The 17,580-nt window shown below is 37.0% G+C and overlaps 1 pseudogene across 1 annotated transcript; it reads left to right on the forward strand.

The window, feature by feature from the left end:
* Window positions 1-350: 350 nt before the first annotated feature.
* On the forward strand, window positions 351-16,119 carry LOC148155842 (uncharacterized; annotated as a pseudogene). The gene is made up of 18 exons (XR_015765106.1): window positions 351-609; window positions 1,121-1,267; window positions 1,374-1,500; window positions 1,584-1,795; window positions 1,879-2,041; window positions 4,320-4,408; window positions 5,379-5,539; window positions 5,641-5,755; window positions 9,097-9,299; window positions 9,383-9,431; window positions 9,531-9,677; window positions 10,905-11,237; window positions 11,388-11,485; window positions 11,575-11,681; window positions 11,766-11,839; window positions 13,291-13,319; window positions 13,410-13,538; window positions 15,155-16,119. The product of XR_015765106.1 is annotated as an uncharacterized LOC148155842 (transcript).
* The last annotated feature ends 1,461 nt before the right edge of the window (window positions 16,120-17,580 follow it).

Here is a 17,580-nt window from a genome sequence, read left to right on the forward strand (position 1 = left end):
CTTTCCACGTAAAACCGTTTTCAAAATGAAATCTGGCAACACTGTCAACCAAACATGTTGCCATTGGGTGTAATCTCAACATTAAATAGGGTGAGATTACTTTACAAAGTGTCACGGCAAACATTCAGGTAACTTTCAAATGTATATATTTGATCAACAAAATTGATCAAATATTTTTCTTCTCATAGCACTGGTAAAAATATACTATTGTAGTAGAAAGGCGATAGTATCGCTTCTCACACACATTCTCATACACACTGATAAAATAGTTTTAATAGCAGTACAGTAGTGCAAATATAGTTTTATAAATATAGTTAAAGGTGCAAGTCTTACAACTGAGTAATCAGAAAGAAAACAATTAAATTATCTTTTTTTTCCCCCCCTAAAAACCATATTTATAAAATGATTTCACTAATACTATGACAAAGCGTTGCAGTGCCATTCTTGTGCAGTCGGTTTTTGTTTTCTACTTTCAGAAAATAGAAAATGTTTTGGGTCCTGACATCCACGCACAGACATCTGGAAGAGTTCACCTAGTGCAGTTTACCTCTGAAGGACTCTTTGGTTGGATTCCCCTCCAAAGAGATCTTGTCAATCTTTTCCTTTCAGGTAAGTTCTGGTCAGAAGTTTACATACACTAATCATCAGCATCAACGTCATAATTAGTCTCAGGCATTTTGTAATGTATTTCAACAATAAATCTTCCAGGCAGGAATGATGGAAAAACATGCAACTTAAGTGAATTTGAAAAAAGAGTAGGCATAATTTATTGTAGATATTCTTTTATCTGTATTGGTCAACATTATACTTATAGATTTAAGTACCATCTCTAATATTTGTAATGTGGAATTTCAAATTATACTTTCTTGCAAATTCCTTGTGTAAAAAGAAAGGATTCTTCTGTTTTACTCTAAATGTAATACTCAGTTGGTATCTAAGTACAAATTGTAAGTATAAATTAGTATATTTATTGACATAAATGATCTCCTCTTGGATTCTGTTTTAGTAAACATTGAAGTTATTGATCTGCTTGAATATTTCTTAAAAAAAACAAGATCAGTTCAAAGTTTCTCATATTCATGAACTGTTTTTCTTTTTGTTTTCTTTTTTTTGGTTTTAGAACCAATTGATATTCTAAATACAAGAAAGAGGAGAGACACTGAAGATGACGAGAATAAAACTGATGCCCTTCCTCGGATCCCGAATCCTATCGCCTGCCTTTACTTGGGTGACATGCTGGTTTTTCATCTTACCATCAACCACACTGGTATATTGTATTTTATTTACTTTAACAATCATTTGTCATAATGGTGAGATTACATATGTTTATTTTAGCTATTCCAATGATATTTTAACTGTATTTAAATCTTTAGATCGCCCTCTAAGCCACTTCCCAGTGTACCAGAAGGACCATCTGTTTAACAGTAACCCAAGCTGGGACTTTGGAGCCTTCAGACATCTGCAGATCCTCATGAAGCAAACAAAATTCAACTCTTCAATGTAGAGTCGACTCCACAGTTAACGTTTTCAAATTGCATTTTGCAAACACTTGTTTTTTTAAAATCTTTTCTCCTCCCTCCCAGGTTTGCCCATGTTTTCTCAGAAGCAGGAAAGTACGTGTTTGTGGACAGTGCTGTCCCTGAGTGGAGTATTGTTGTGGTGGTCAGTGGGGAGGGGACAGAATGTGACACCAGGGCTGCCGCGTTTCAACCCATGACTCCAGGACACTTGGTCAAATACGGCATTGTAAAAAATCACCGCCTCAACCTTCTGCCTGACTGGGGGCTCATTGTTGGCAAGCTGTTTTCATTTATTTTTTTAATGATTGACTTCATTGAGTAAAGTGGTGCAGGATTATTAAACACTGGCTGTGTGCAGGGATCCTGAGTCTGCTGTTGGTCCTAGTTGTAGTCCTGACCACAACTGTGCTGGTTCTGCGACCCAGCAAAACGAAACTCGTTCCCCACTGGAAGATAAGACCAAAGTGGCGCAGCCTCGGAGAGCCTTTTTGCCCAGCTGAGTGTGTTTGCAGTAGAGAAAGGTGTGTTTGGGTTACAGATACGCTAGAGTACTATTCAGGCAGTTTTTTCATACTACGTTTTTAAAACTGCTTATAAACTACATTATAGATATCGTATTTTTCGGATGATAAGCCGCTACTTTTTTCCCCACACTTTGAACCAAGCGGCTTATAGCCCGGTGCGGCTTTTCTGTGGATTTTTCTTCAACCACCAGGGGGCACTTTAGCAGGAAGTGAATCATTGGAAGTCAAAAATGGAAATCAAAGAAGAAAGTGCTGATTTTCATTTAGAACAAGCACATGCTAGCAGCAGGCAGGATGGAGAAATTTATTCAAACTCATATGATGGAGCTTTTAAGTTGAAGGTTATTGATTTGGCAGTACAGGAGGCAAATAGAGCCGCTGCAGGTAAGATCTGCGTGAATGAAAACATGATTCGGCAGGTGGAGGGCTGCATCCTTAATAAATCCAGCAGATTTATTAGGTTATTATGGAAAACCGCGAGCAGCGGAGAAACCAGGGGCTTATAGCCCGGTGCGGCTAATATATGTACGTTTCCATTTTTTTCTAAAACTTTGTAGTTGTGGCTTATAGTATGGTGCGCTCCAGTCTGAAAAATACGGTATTTTTATTGTCATTGCACAAAGACACAACAGTGAACTTGGCAACAAAATTTGTTGCATGGCTACCAGAGTACAGAGAAAAGAAAATGCAGAAATAAGTGACAATATATACACATCTACACATTTATGCACATATTTACATACAGATGTTTCGGCTTCAGGTAAAGAAACAAAGATGAAGCTAAAGCCTCTTATAACACGTTACAAATTAAAACAGTTTTATAACATGAAGAAAAAAAAGATTACTTCTTACTTTTACATAACCCGAATTTTCTTACTGCAGCTGTTTTCTTTTTATCCAAACATTATATATTTATTCTACTGCATAAATAATATATTGCACCATGTTAAGAAATAATTCACATTTATCTGTCAAAGCAACCAATATTGTCATAAGGTGAAATACAAAGTTGGATGAGTGGTACAGGAGCTCCTTAATAACTTGCTGGGGGGCTACGTTAATATTCGCACACAGCCAGTTTTCTATTTACTTACAATTGGACACTCATGTCTATTAACATTTTGTTTTCCCCTCTTTCCAACTAATAACAAATACAGAATTGATTCTTTTTAATGCTATTCTTCTGTACAATTCCTGCTCATTATATATTACCCACCATTCAGTTTGAGTTTTTTTTTTTTTGTTGGTTCCAAATTATAGATTAGGCCAAGATTCTTCACTTATAAGCCTGTGGTTATACTATTAAGACGATAATCAAATCAAAATTAGAAAGTTGAGTCATTTTATCAGCTAGAGTGAAACAGAGGGATTTAACCCTGTGGTGTCCAAAGTCAGTCCTCAAGGGCCGTTATCCTGCATGTTTTAGTTCCTTTTCTGGTAAAACACACATGAATTAAATGATGGTTTGTAAGCAGGTTCCTGACGAACACCATTACCTGCTGAGGACGTAGCTGGACCATTTGAATCAACAGTATTGAAACAGAGACACGTGTAAAACTGCCAGGACACCCGACCATAAGGACACCTGTGATTTAGGATTTTTTTTTCTTGCCAAGAAACACAATTATGTCTCTGCCTCTCCGGCTGATTATGTTGTGATAACTGCCTCTGAATGGGCTGAATCTTCTTAGAGTAAGCAAGCTTATCACAGTGTCACTAGCATGTTAATGAGCTTGCAACATGCTCTGTGCATGCATAAAACGGAAATTGGTTTAAAGTAGACTGATCTGTTTAGCATTTCTATGCACAATGTTTTTCAGTACAAAATTTGCTCTACAGTACATACAAGACTGGTACTTTCTGAAAGATAAACTCGTACACAGTTGTTACTATGTTATTTCAAGCATTTTTCTGCTGATAGCCCAAGAAAATAAGCTCAGAAAATAAGACACTTATAGTTATCTACAGACTTTCCTTCCGACTATACTCCATATAGTCTGGAAAATAAAATCAGCTTCTCGATGATCTTATAAGAAGAACTATTTTAATCCCACTATTGCCAACTTTGAGACTTTGTTACTATATTTTTCAAAAATTCTGACAAAAAACACTTCTGCATCTCACAAAACTGGTATTGGCAGGTCAAGCTTTAAAGGTTGTGATCGGATAGAGAACTGCAATTGGTGCACCTGTAGTCATATAATCCTTAATCAAAACATCTTGTGAAAACATGTGAGAGATTTTCAGAAATCTTTCCTTTATTCGTCTGTTTTAGCACAACTGTCCAGAGTCAAGGCGCCGTTCTCGCCAGTCGAGGTGTAGGCGAGGGAGCAGAAGCTGAGGAACCTGCAGTCATAAAGGGAGGTGAGCTCTGTTTGTAATGAAACCTTTCTCATACGAAACCATTAAATTTTTTCCTTAATCTGTCTTTAAAGATGCAGTAGGTAAGCTTAATAAAAATATTTTCTGTACATATTTGCTTAAAACTGCCACAATGTCATAACAGTGCAGTATGAGATGGATGCTTGCTAGCCTGCATGTTCACACCAGGAGACGCAGAGAGCAAGGAGAAGGGTGTGAGCGCCACATGCAGTGTGATTGGTTCGTTAAAACCCTCCTCCTGGCTCTGATTGGTTGGAGCTGGTGTATTTCTGCAGATGGCAGTAGGACCTCAGTGAGGAGACAGAGGAGCTTGATTTATTTTTTTTCCCCCACAGATCATCTGTCTCATAACACACTGTCAGGACAGTGTGTTAATTTGACTTATTATGTAAAAGCATATTTTAATTAAAAAGGTACCTATGCACTCTTAAAGACTAGAATGTCTTTTAAGAAAATATTTAAATCTTTAAGGAGGGGTTGTGGGCAGGCTTATCAAACAAAAAAAATTGTATTTTGATTAATTTCCATTTTAATTAAGAGTCTTCTGAAACACTTCACTAACTTTTCCTTCTAACTTTTCCTTTAGTGTTTGTTCTCTGCATGTGTAATCATTTGCTGTTATGCTCCACTGTCTGATAATGGTGCTGACCCTAATGTTACTCAGTTAGTGCGTATTGCATTATTCATTCAGCTTCACAGGATGGTTATAATGAGATCATCATCCATGACAGCTCCTAGTTAGCAGCCTATTCTGAATTAGATAGACAATAAAGAAAATAATGGGTAATGTTAGACTGTAATGACTGGTGCTTATATCATTTATATAAAGAGAGAGAGAGAGAGAGAGCCCAGTGAATCGACATGTGGTCAAATTAAGCAAAGTTTTTACTTCAAGATTCAGCCATATGCGAAGATCATTTCACAATTACTGATGATTAATTCTCTCATTTAGGAAGTGTGTCAGGCTGCCTGGATCTGGAGGAGTTTAATGTGAAGACTCTTTATGACAAGCTAGAGGACCAGAACCTCCACATCGCTGCCCAGCTGGCCAGACATCGCAAAGACATGCAGGAATTTTATAGGAATATATGCCAGCAGGCTGAATCACTGAAGGTTTAGTGGCTTTTTTTTTTTTTTTTTTTTTTTTTGCAAATAGGTGGACTTACACTGAAAATATATTGGATGTATGAAGAAAACTGTACATTTTGTTTCAGGATGTGTTTGAAAATATGGATAGTAAAAACCTGAGTCTCCTTAAAGAGATTCTAGTCCACAATGTGAGGAAGGAAGTGTTATCACACACTCATCTGGAAGAGGGAGACAACCAAGGTGAGAATAAATGCACGTATTAAAGAAATAGTTAAGCTACATAAATCAAAAAATGTGAACTTTTAAAAAAAAAAAAAACACAATGTAATGTTATGGTCAAAGAAAGATAAATGATGTACTTTTTGGTATTCATAAAAGTAGATGGACCCATTAATATGATAGAAGCTGCAACCAGAAATTATAGTTATTATTCCCATTATGTCGGTCTTTGTCCAGCTCCGAAGAAGCTTCTGGATCATCTTATATTAAAATAATAAGGGGGGAAAAAAAAAGAAATCTCGTTAAATTAGCGTTTCGTAATTTCATTCGGTATCTGCTGAAGGGATGGACGAACAGATGGACAGATTGTTTGCTGATGCCCTTCACTGCAGTTCCGGCTGCTGCTCTGAAAACACGGGCCGTCTCTTTGTATAAAATATGGACAACACTTCGGTGCAGTTTTGAGGTTCACCGCAGCACATCGCAGCATTCGACCATCTGTTGTGTGTAATCACTGCAGTCCCTCCTGCCTTACTCTGATTGCTCAGTTAACAGTCTGTGTCTGACTGTCTGCGGTATGAAAACCTGAAGATCAAGAAACACATTAGTCTGTGCTACAAGAATTTATCATTAAAAATAAGAAACAAATTTGAAATGAAATGAAATTTGAAATTTATTCGAACATGATACAAATATAAAAATAAAATAGTGCACAGTAACAAGAAGTGCATAAGAAAGAAGAGAAAATACAGATTTTTTTGTTTCAGTTAACATATCATGCTCAAAATGGGGTAGGAAGAAGTGAGAACTTATAAACTCCTACCCCCTAAACACTTGAAACTTTAGAGTCCTACTGTCATTAAAAAAATCACAATCAAAGTGGCAGTCAGAAGTAACAGTTACTAATATTTACCTATACATTTTCCCATTTTATGCTGGTTTGTCTTTCTAAACCCTTACACCAAGTTATCTGCAATACACACCTTATTGCTTTCTGTCACCCATATGTGTATCTATTGAAAATTACCTCTTTGTACTTTCTTTTGAATTGTGTTAAACTATTGCTTTGTTTTAAATCTTCATGTAACTTGTTCCATAACTTTACACCTTTAATTGAAATACAGAAGCTTTTTCTTGTTGTTCTAAAATTGCGGATCTTGAAGTTTGAGTGACCCCTTAAGTTATACCCCCCTTCTCTTTCAGAAAACGTGCTCTGTATGTGCTCAGGTAACAACTTTTTAGATACTTTGAACATAAACTGAGCCATTTTAAATTCTACAAGCTCGTCAAATTTGAGAATTCTGGATTTTATGAAGAGCGGGTTTGTATGCTCATAATAACCGACATTATGGATGATTCTAATGGCTCGTTTCTGTAGGACGGTTACCGGATGTAAAGAGCTCTTGTAATTAACTCCCCACACTTCACAGCAATATGATAGATATGGTAAAATCAGAGAGTTATATAGAATATGAAGTGATTTAGCATTCAATACATGTCTAGCTCTAGCCAATATGGATATACTTCTACTGAGTTTACTCTGTAAATGTTTAATATGAGGTTTCCAACTGATTTTGTCATCTATTATTAGACCGAGGAACTTATTAGCAAAAACCCTTTGTAGAGTTACGTCCTCTATTTGAACTTGGATTTCAGTATTTTTATAACAGTTCCCAAAGACCATGATTTTCGTCTTGTCCAAATTTAGGGATAATTTGTTATGGTCAAACCATATCTTTAACTTACTAATCTCTGAAGTGACTGTTGAGAGAAGATGCTCTAAATTGTCGCCAGAGGCTAGAATATTTGTGTCATCAGCGAATAAGATAAATTTTAATACATTGGACACTTTACTGATATCATTTATATAAAGATTAAATAAAATTGGTCCCAATACTGATCCTTGTGGTACTCCACAGACAGTCTCCTGCCAATCAGATTCCACATCTCCCAATTTCACAAATTGTTTCCGGCTCTTTAAATAACTCCTCATCCAGTCAGAAACTACTCCCCTAATTCCATAGCGTTCTAATTTTTTAAGTAAGATTTCATGATTTATTGTATCAAAAGCTTTCTTTAGATCTATAAATATCCCTACTGCCAGTTTCTTACTATCTGTTGCGTTGGTTATTTCTTCTATTAAGTCAGTTACAGCCAGCGATGTTGACCGGTTTGCTCTGAATCCATATTGACTGCTAATAAGTAGCGAATGTTTTTCTATGAATTGTTCCAGTCTTTTCTTAAAGAGTTTTTCCAGGATTTTAGAAAATTGTGGGAGAAGAGAGACAGGCCTGTAGTTAGTGAAGTAACAGAAAGTAAAAATAACTGAAATTATATATGCTCTATGATATTCAAAATTCTGTCTATCACTTTGAGTATTTTTTTAGACTCAGCTGGCAGCATTATGCCAGGGTCTGTGTGGGTACCAGTGGTTCTGGTCAGTGGATTGTAATATCAATAAAATGGAGAACGTCCACATTTTTTCAGCACACCTCAACTCAACAACTAAATGTTTACAACTTGGACAGTTTAGAAAATTCAAACTTAACTACACTTAACTTAATAATACAGATAATCTAAGTTGTTTTTATCAGCCCACTCCACTCTCACACTTTATCCTAACTATAGGTGTATTTAAAGCTACGATCATAAATGTATGTGGTGCATCAGCATCATCATCATCAAGCAGCAGGTCTACTGATGTGTTTACAGAAAATATAAAGAAGATGCTGAGCATAACGCATCAAATATTCAAATCTTTAGAATAAACATGAACAATGAATTGAACACATTGCTTTTATTAGTAAAGCAATGAATGTTTGAACAAATTTTGGAGGAACTTATTCAAATTGGACAACTCTAATAAAAAAAAAGTCCTGCACCAAACCAGAGTAAAAATTAATCAATGTTAACTGCTCTCTCAAAAATACAATCCATCCTTCTCCTCTCTATTCTTTCATACCAAACAAGTTTTAATTGTTTCTCTGATTACCTTGATGATAGTAATTATATTATATCATATTATATTATATTATATTATATTATATTGGATGTGGATGGATGGAGAGAGGATCCAGTTTATGTCAAACAAAATCACCATTTTCACTTTGTCAAATATTCACAGAGAGAATTGATTTCATGTGATTGAAATAACATAAAATCATCATAACATTGCATTGTAAAAATTATAAAACTGTTTTCATTTGTTGCTTTAATACGTCTAATCTTTCAGATGTCATTCAGTGGATACATTTAGCCATATTCTTGTTCATAAGTTCATTCAGATTTTTCTCTATATTAACTATTTTGCTTCAGATTTTTAAAATGCCTTGTGTATATTCTGTATATTTTCATGGAAGCAGACATTTCCACCGGCCAAGCTGAGGCCTCCGTGTCTTTACTGGGAACTGTTCTCAGATCAGTCGAAGCTCTTTTATGCAAGCTGACAGGAGAGGCTTGGCTGAACCAGGACCTGCGTGGTCTTCCATATTGCCATGGTTCAAGAGACTCTGAGGCTCAGGTTGGATACATGCAGCCTGGTAACACCAATATGTGTTTTACACAGGTAATATAGACAAATTTGCCAATTGCTTCAAGCATACGTTGAGAATGTAAAAGCTGTATTCCTTTTTCGTTTGCTTTCTCCAGTGCTCATCAACGTCTCTGAATAAAGGAGAAGCTATTTGTCATGAGACAGGTCAGAAACAAATCTTTAAAAGTTGAGCTTTTTTTTTTCTCTTGAATAAATCAGGATAAAATAGTACTTGCTTTAAGATGCCGTTTCTCTGTTCTCCAGACTGTGCACAGACAGCTGCCCCTTGTTTCAGTGAAGACGATCTATCCAGATTGGTCACCGTATCTCCGTTGTTCAAAACTCTCCAGGAGATTCAGCAGTCTTTACAGCAGCTTACCACAGATGAGTCATGTCAGCATTCCCATCCAGGTGCAAAAACAAAACTGTGTTTTAGCTTGAAAGTAAAATTCACTTTGAACTACGTTCAGTGCCTTGCAAAAGCATAAAACTTCACATTCATACCAGTGAGTACTTTTATTTAATCAACCAATGCAAAATAGTGCATTGTTGTAAAATAGAAATAAAATGGCAGAGTTTTAACTTTGTATTACCTCCATTTTCTGCATTCATAGAAATCTTTAAGCTTACATGTACACTTGCTTTGCAAATCTACAGAATGAAGCTTCTCCCTATTCTTCTTTCCAAAACAGGTAAAGATCAGGAAGAATGTTGGGAATTAATGTAAACATCATTTCTAGCACGTTAATGTCCTTAAGTCTAAACCATTCCACTGTACTCGTTGTATTTTGGGAGCTGATTTTGGACTCGTTAAGACTTTTCCTTCCCCTTACAAGTTTTCTTTCAAAGTTGCCCTGCATTTAGCTCCATCTGTCTTTCCCCAAGTCCAAACAGTTTCCACATTCCTGTCGTTGAAAAGCGTCTCCACAGCAAGAAGATGCCATTACTCTACTTCAGAATGGGGATGACTTGTGCAATCAGAGTTTATGTTTTGTCCACACACTATGCCTTGCACATTGGCTTATTGGAAACTGACAAAACAGGACTTCACGGGTCTTTCCTTAAAATGTCACTTTCCTTTTGTCTCTTCCCTAAACCTGAGATTTTCACAATAAAAGTTGACAAATTCTTCCATCTGAGTTACCATAACTTTCTTAATTGCTTTTCTGATAGCAGCTCTGCTACAGTTTTATAATGTTAACCTGCACTAAAGTTCACCACAGAGTTATCACTGACACCACTCGTCTTCCTGATGGTGTTTATTCATTAGATCACCATGTAGTGATGGACAGTGATTTTAAAGCACTATGCAAGTACAGGCCATTTACCATTCTGAAGGCCATTGGTGGCACTTAGTTGTTTCAGGGGTTAATGAAGAGTTGAATTACAAATGAATACCAATTAGATTGTTTGGAAAGATGTTTTTTTTTTTAAAGAAAAAGAAACCCACAAATCATTTTCCTTCCATGTGAAAATTATGTTCTACTTTTACTGAACCTGATGAAATGCATTTACTGCAAGTTTGTGGCTGGAATGCAACAAAAGATGGGAAACGAGGGCTTGAATACTTTTTGCGAGGCACTGTGTCATAAATCCCAATGCATCAACTCCTGATTCACCATTTCTCTGTTTCAGCAGAGACGGGGCCTTCGGTCCAAGAGAACCACAACGAGCGTCTGATTCCGACTGCGCTGGACAGCCTGTCTCCACAGCACTCGGCTGTTTACCTTTTTGGTTGCCACGTGGTGCAGTGGCTCGCAGATTCCCCCATGTTCCCCTCTGTGCTTCTTTTACTGGCAAAGTCGGTTCCCTTTTGCTCATCTTCCTCTAATGAGAATCCCCTGGCTCTTTTCACTGGGGACTTCTATTTTGATCCGACCAATCAAATCCTTTATCTGTCAGAGGCAAAGCTTCAGCATGTGGGACACTTTATTGCTGTCATCCTGCTGTCCATGGCCCACATAGCAGTAGGTAATAAAAATAAAGTAAAAGAGAGTCCTGAATGTCATGCATAACATTATAGCCTGGGCAATCGTCTTTGAGCAGTAACTATGTAATCTTCTTCGGCAGCAGAAAAATTAATTTGTGTTTTGTTTTTTTGTTGTTTATTTTTATATCCAGGATCCAAACCCCAGAGGTTTCTGCAAGCTCTGCATGAAGCCATTTCAGCTGTAAGCCTTCAGCTGTTCAACCTTTCTTTTAAATGGAGCCCAGCAGAGGTGTGTGAGAGCAATCTGAAGCTCACTCATCATCCTCACACAGTTTGAAATGTGGGCTGATAACTTTTTATTGCTTCTTTTTTTCCCAGCCTAATTTTGATGCATTAGGTGGGCGGCACGGGGCATTAGTGGAGCAATTTCTCAATATCAGAGTTCCCTCTGAAGCGCGCTTCACTGAGTCCCTGTTAGCTAGAAGGTTGGTGTGAAAAGCTGAAAATTACAGCGGAGAATGTGGGATGCATTTATTATAAGTAACTTTTCTCATCTTCTTCTACTTTAGACTTGAGAAATATAAGTATTTTAAACTGGAGGATCTTATCTGCAACCTCAAACAAAGATCAACTCCAAATGCGGGTATGGCAGCTTTTAATGTTCAAGTTCAAGTTATTTTGTCGGCTTATTGTTTTCTTCACACTTTTAGAATAAACAAGTGCAATATAAGGCACGCAAAGAACTTGCAGAGGACTTTGTAAACATTTAAAATTTGTCTCTCTACATTCATCTGCCATAATAATTAAAAATATTAAGTCTATTAACAGTTGACAAATTCATAAGAGGCAATATAGTTTAAAAATGCACAACAAAGTCCATCTGCGGTCTGCATTTTTTTTATCCATCTCTCTTTAATAAGAGGAGGTAGGTAAATCTAATCATAGACTTTGTAGAGCTCAGCAAATAGAGCATGAGCTTAACAGAGCAGAAAAAAACGAAAAAATCAGCTGCTGAGATACTCTCACATAGCTCTGTCCAAACAAAGATGGTGTAAGCCTAGAAGAGCACACAGCTAGTGTGATGATAAACCTCCTCCTGATGCTACGTCTGAGAAATGAGCTCTGCCTCTTCAGGTTTGTGTGTCTAAACCTAATTTATGAATTTAGTGCTATGTAGTAAAACAAATTAAGCATAGTATCAATCAAATGTTTTTTTTAAATATGTCTCAAGTCTTTAGGATGACACTACTTATATATAACATTGATTATTTCATAAAACAACATTTTTATACCTGATTAATCCTTCAGAGCTCTGCACTCATGTGAACTCTTAATGAACAGTAATTCATTAGTAATTACTACTAGCTAGTAATTACTAATCCATGTCAGAGAAAAGCCAGGCATGCATTCTTATTCAAAAGCTAGCTCTGCACAGTAAAGCCAGTATTCAAAATAGAGAGAGGATATTATAACAGTAGAAATCAGTAGGGTTTTTTATAATGGCAGCACTAGGAATAAGGAATTCTCTGTTGCTTTAAATGAAAGCAATAACACTGTGTTATGTTTTTCCAGTTTTTCATTTTTCCGTTTGCCTTTAGCAGTCTCTACAAAAAATCCTTAAATGTACTTCGGAAAAACTACACTTTGAATGGTCAATACAAACTTTCTCTTCTAGCACAGATTAAACTTAAAATTACTGTTTTAGATCTTCAGAACGTAATCTATTTCGGGTCCAGATAGTGGAACAATTAAGTTCCATTAATCTGCTAGAATAATGCGCCTCGTAGATAAATGGATGAATCCATTTGCCATATCAGACTCTCTCTTTCTCATTTCTCCACTTCCACAAGCTATAAACATCATTAAACAATTGTGGGGTCTGGAGAGAAAGTCAATTATTGCCTCCCTAATGAGTTTAGAGAGCTTTTGTTTATGAGAAATGACCCAATATCCCAGCACCATTGAGTGCTGAAGGAGTGCACACAGGGGCTGTTGTTCTAGAAAAGCAACTACATACCGCTCTGTTTATTAATTGCTTATTTCATTATTTAATTTTTTTATAGAAATTAACAGTGTATGGTTTAATTTCCTCAGTTTTACCACCAAATGGGACACCAGTGCAGGTAATGAAGCTACATGGCATAGATGGTTAGAAGAAAAGAAGCAAAGATAATTTCCTTTATGCCTTGCATAACATGATCCTTTTTCCCCAGATGTCATGCATAGAGGAAGAAATTGACCGCATGAGTGAATCTTTCCTGCAGCTAAGCATGCAGATGCAGAGGAGATCTCAAATAAGCACAATGTTAAAGGAGAGAGAGAACGGCGCTGCAGAAAAGGCGGTAATTAGAATGATTGGTTGCATATTTAAAATCCTAAAAATATATATGATTTGTACATTATTGTTTAAACTGAATGGTGCGTTGTCCCACTCATAAGTGATTTCTTTCTGACTTATTTCCTGTGTCTTTGTTTTGAAGTTTTTGTCACAGATTTTTTTTTTATTCAATACAGCCAAAATTGTTTAAATTCCCTGAACCTTTTCAATGTTTTAATTTTACAGTCACAAACCACTTTTTAACCCTTTCATGCACAGTGGTCACTACAGTGGACAGCTGTCTAAAAGCTATTTTCTTGTGCTTCTTGTGGATTTTTATGTCATAAATGCACACATACCACTGAAGTGGACACTAATGCATCATAAAATACACATCAACTACTGGCCATCAGCTGCAAATGCAAGAAATTATTTTTGTCCATCCAAATCCAATATGTCCGACAAGCCAACCATCCTGGTCCCTCCTTCTACTGTAGACGACTCTTGCAGGTAAAAAAAAATATTGTGACATCAGATAACCGCTAAAGAACAATACTGCTGATGTATTTTTCAAATAACAACTTTGTATTTGGAGAAAGTTACAATTGATCACCTAAAAAAAAAAAATCCTACTTTTTTTATGCCTTAAAAAGATTTTGAAAAAATGTAAAAAAAAAAAAAAATCCTGACACAAAGGATCATAATTCATGCATGAAAGGGTTAATAAACTCTTGAAAAGGCTACTTCTGGACACCAGTCACATTGCAGTGCAGTTTTATCCCTAAGCAGCTCATGACCTCTGTATCTAAACATTTGTTTTGCTTTTATGGATCTAACAGTGAAAAAAAAAAAAATCAGAAATAACAGTCCTGGCAATGTTTTTAGTTTTGGGGATTTGGAGTTTGTTATAGTCATGTTAAATAAAAATTCTCGAGAAGATTAAAAGAACAATTGACAGTTAATCACTCATCCTTACTGTCAGCAGATTCTCCAACTTGAGCTCTAATTTCTGCAGCTCATCCAGAGTTTCCATAAGAATTGACCAGGTGAATAATAATAATATCCTTGCCGAACTTGTTAGTTTGGGTGAACAATATTTTTTTTAGTAGATTTGCAGTTTGGATAAACTCTTTTCATTTCCAAATGATGACTCAACAATTCTGAGATGGGATATAGTAACTTGGATTATTGTTTCATATCCCTGCTTTGAACTTCTCTGGTCCTTTCTGCCTGACCTGTTTGTGTTCTTTGGTTTTCATGATACTATTAACAGACCTCATAGCTTTATATACTGAAACTTAAGCTGTTTATTCTCGTTAAATTACACATTGTTGTACTGGATTTGATTTATGTATAAAAGTAAAGTACTTCTTAGTTCTTCACTCAGCTGTATAAAAAAACAAAACAAAATTGTAACATGACAAATTTTGAAAAGGTTCAGAGAGTTGACTATTTTTCTAGACCCTGAACAAATAAGAGACACATTGCATTGATGTAATCACGTTAATGGGAATAATTACTTGAACAAATCCCTCCTTCATGTAGACGTAAATGTGCTCCAAATCATTCTTGACATGGAAGATAAAAGCTCACATTAGGATGCATAAGTATGATGAATGAACAAGTGGTCTATTTTTGCAGTGGGAAACATCAACAAGCACGCCGAGCCTGAGTCGTGACGGAACGATCCTGTTGGAGCTGAAGAGATGTTACGTGTCACAGCGACTCGACGAGCTGCAAACCACATTAAACCAAATGAGACGTTGCCAGCTGCGTGGCGCCGAGCCGAGAGACGGAACGAGAGGCCGCGAGGAAAGCGACGACGGCTCCGATCGGCACAGAGAAAAGGAGCGCGATCCTGCCACGGAGCGCCGCAGTCCTCTAGACCACCAGCGGAGTGCCGCTCTTTCAGCTGGTCAGAAACTCAGCCCACGCAGCCCGGAGAGAGCAGAGGTCTTTTAAATGATAAAGCGGAGAGTTACATTTCCGACCAGCAGAGAAGCGGCTCTGTTCAGACCAACAATCCTGACATCTTAATGGATCAAACTCTCCGGCGCACTAAAGATCAACTCCATTAAAAAAAATAAAATAAAATCCCCCAGGGAAATCTAAAGCCTAATAGACAATCCTAAAGGAAAATAGAAAAGGACACAAAACTATTACAAAATATATTTGATGTTTTGCTTTTCATTCAGATGGCAATGTCATATTCTTTCCTCAGAGGCTGCTTCTTCTGTAGTATTTGGCCTCTAATAGCTTTGAGCTAATATTGTACAAGATAATACATTTGTCTGCTAAAGCGTGATTCCAGTGACCTCAGTCTTACCATGCAGTTCAGCTGTGCCCTGCTAACTACCAGCGATAACAGACAGGAATATATTCTGGCAACGAGCCGCGGTATGACACAACCTGTAATATTATCCAGACAGCGTCTCTGTCAAGAGGTAATAAAGGGGAAGCAATATTGCCTTTAGAACAACCTATGTTAATTGTAATAATCTAATTTAGATGACAAACTAAAACTGAATTCCTTTTTTTGTCTCCTGATAACAACCTGTCTTTGTTTATATATTCAATAAATAAAAATCCAAGTTACTTGCTTCTGCCATTCAGAGGTGGACTTGCTTATTTGCTTTGGGGTCATTGTATCGCTGCAAAGCCAACATAATGCAATCTCAGCTTGAGATTGACCTCAAGGTCACAAACTGATGCCTGGAGATTTCTGTTAGAGAACAAAAAATTATAATTTCCAAAATATTATCCTCCAGCTCCTGCAAAAAGCAAAGCTGCCCCACACTATTACATACCCACCTCTATGTTTCTATATAAGCTGACATTGTTTTAGTTTAATGTCAGATTTAATGGATGCACAAATGTTTAAAAAAAAGCTCTCCCTTTGTCACAGAATATTTTCTCAAAAGTCTTGAGGATTTGTGGAGTTTTTTTTTTTTTTTTTCGTACAGAAGTAATTTGCCCCCTGCAGCTCTTCTCTAGGTGTTTAACTGCCTTAGATGTTTTCTGGGTTATCTTTTTTTTGACCAACCTGAGGAGTTGCTAACACTCTCTTGGAGTAATTTTGGCCAGTCTACCGCTTTTGGGTTCCATTTTGGTCTTCCTTTGTTGATAATAGCTCTCCCTGTGGTTTGCTGGATTCCCACAGCCTTAGAAATGTCTTTGTAACCCTATCCACAACATGAGTGCCAGTCAGAGAGGAGAAACCTAAGCTTCAGAACCGCTGCTTTCTTCTGGGCCAGCGCTTTATCTAACACACAGGGTTCTGGGTCTTATAATAGAAAGTCAGTATTCCTACCGGGGGGGCTGTGAGCCAAATCAGAAGGTCAGATGGAACAAGTCTTCACTTAATATCAGTGTTAGCTTTCAGCTCCATGCCAAGTCCCCCTTGTAGAACCCAGCAATGCCCCGCAGCTACGTGTGGGTGCTTGTTGGTCAGTATGTGAGGTGTCGTTTAGTGACTGACCTGAGATTATGTGCTTATCAGTCAGATTAGCTTCTTTTGCCACTGATCTGACCTGCACGTCTGCTTCGCAGTGCCACAGGCGCGCAGCAAACTGCTGGAGGAGTCCGCGTGTGTGAATCTGTGGGATGTTTTGCAGTTGTACCACATTACACTTGCTCTAGTTGTTTAGATCGCAACACATGGGTTATTTCGGGAAGATTAACTTCATGTGACATCTGTGTGGGTATGTTTCCATACATGTTACGTTTTCAATCGTACGTTTGTAGGCTGCAAACTGTGCTCCCTTTGAATTTTTCCCCTCAATCAAGTCATGGTAACTAATCAAGTGAATGCGGACCTAATCTGTGTTTGTTCATTTGCTTGAAAACATTTTTCTGAGTAAACTACTGCTACTAAAAAGTGCTGCACAGATGAAATCAATGAACATTTGAAATATGGAAAAAAAAAGACAATAAAATCAAACACATTTGCTCAAGATTTAGATTAAATGTATGATTAGAGAAGAAAACAAAATGTATCTTTATTCTTTCACAAAATCCACATATTTCAACCGCACACACGTTTCTTTTGAGATTCTAAGTGAATAACT

The sequence above is a fragment of the Poecilia mexicana genome, unplaced genomic scaffold (genome assembly GCF_051168715.1).
Source record: "Poecilia mexicana isolate PSO_F unplaced genomic scaffold, ASM5116871v1 scaffold_13, whole genome shotgun sequence".
Lineage (NCBI taxonomy): Eukaryota > Metazoa > Chordata > Actinopteri > Cyprinodontiformes > Poeciliidae > Poecilia > Poecilia mexicana.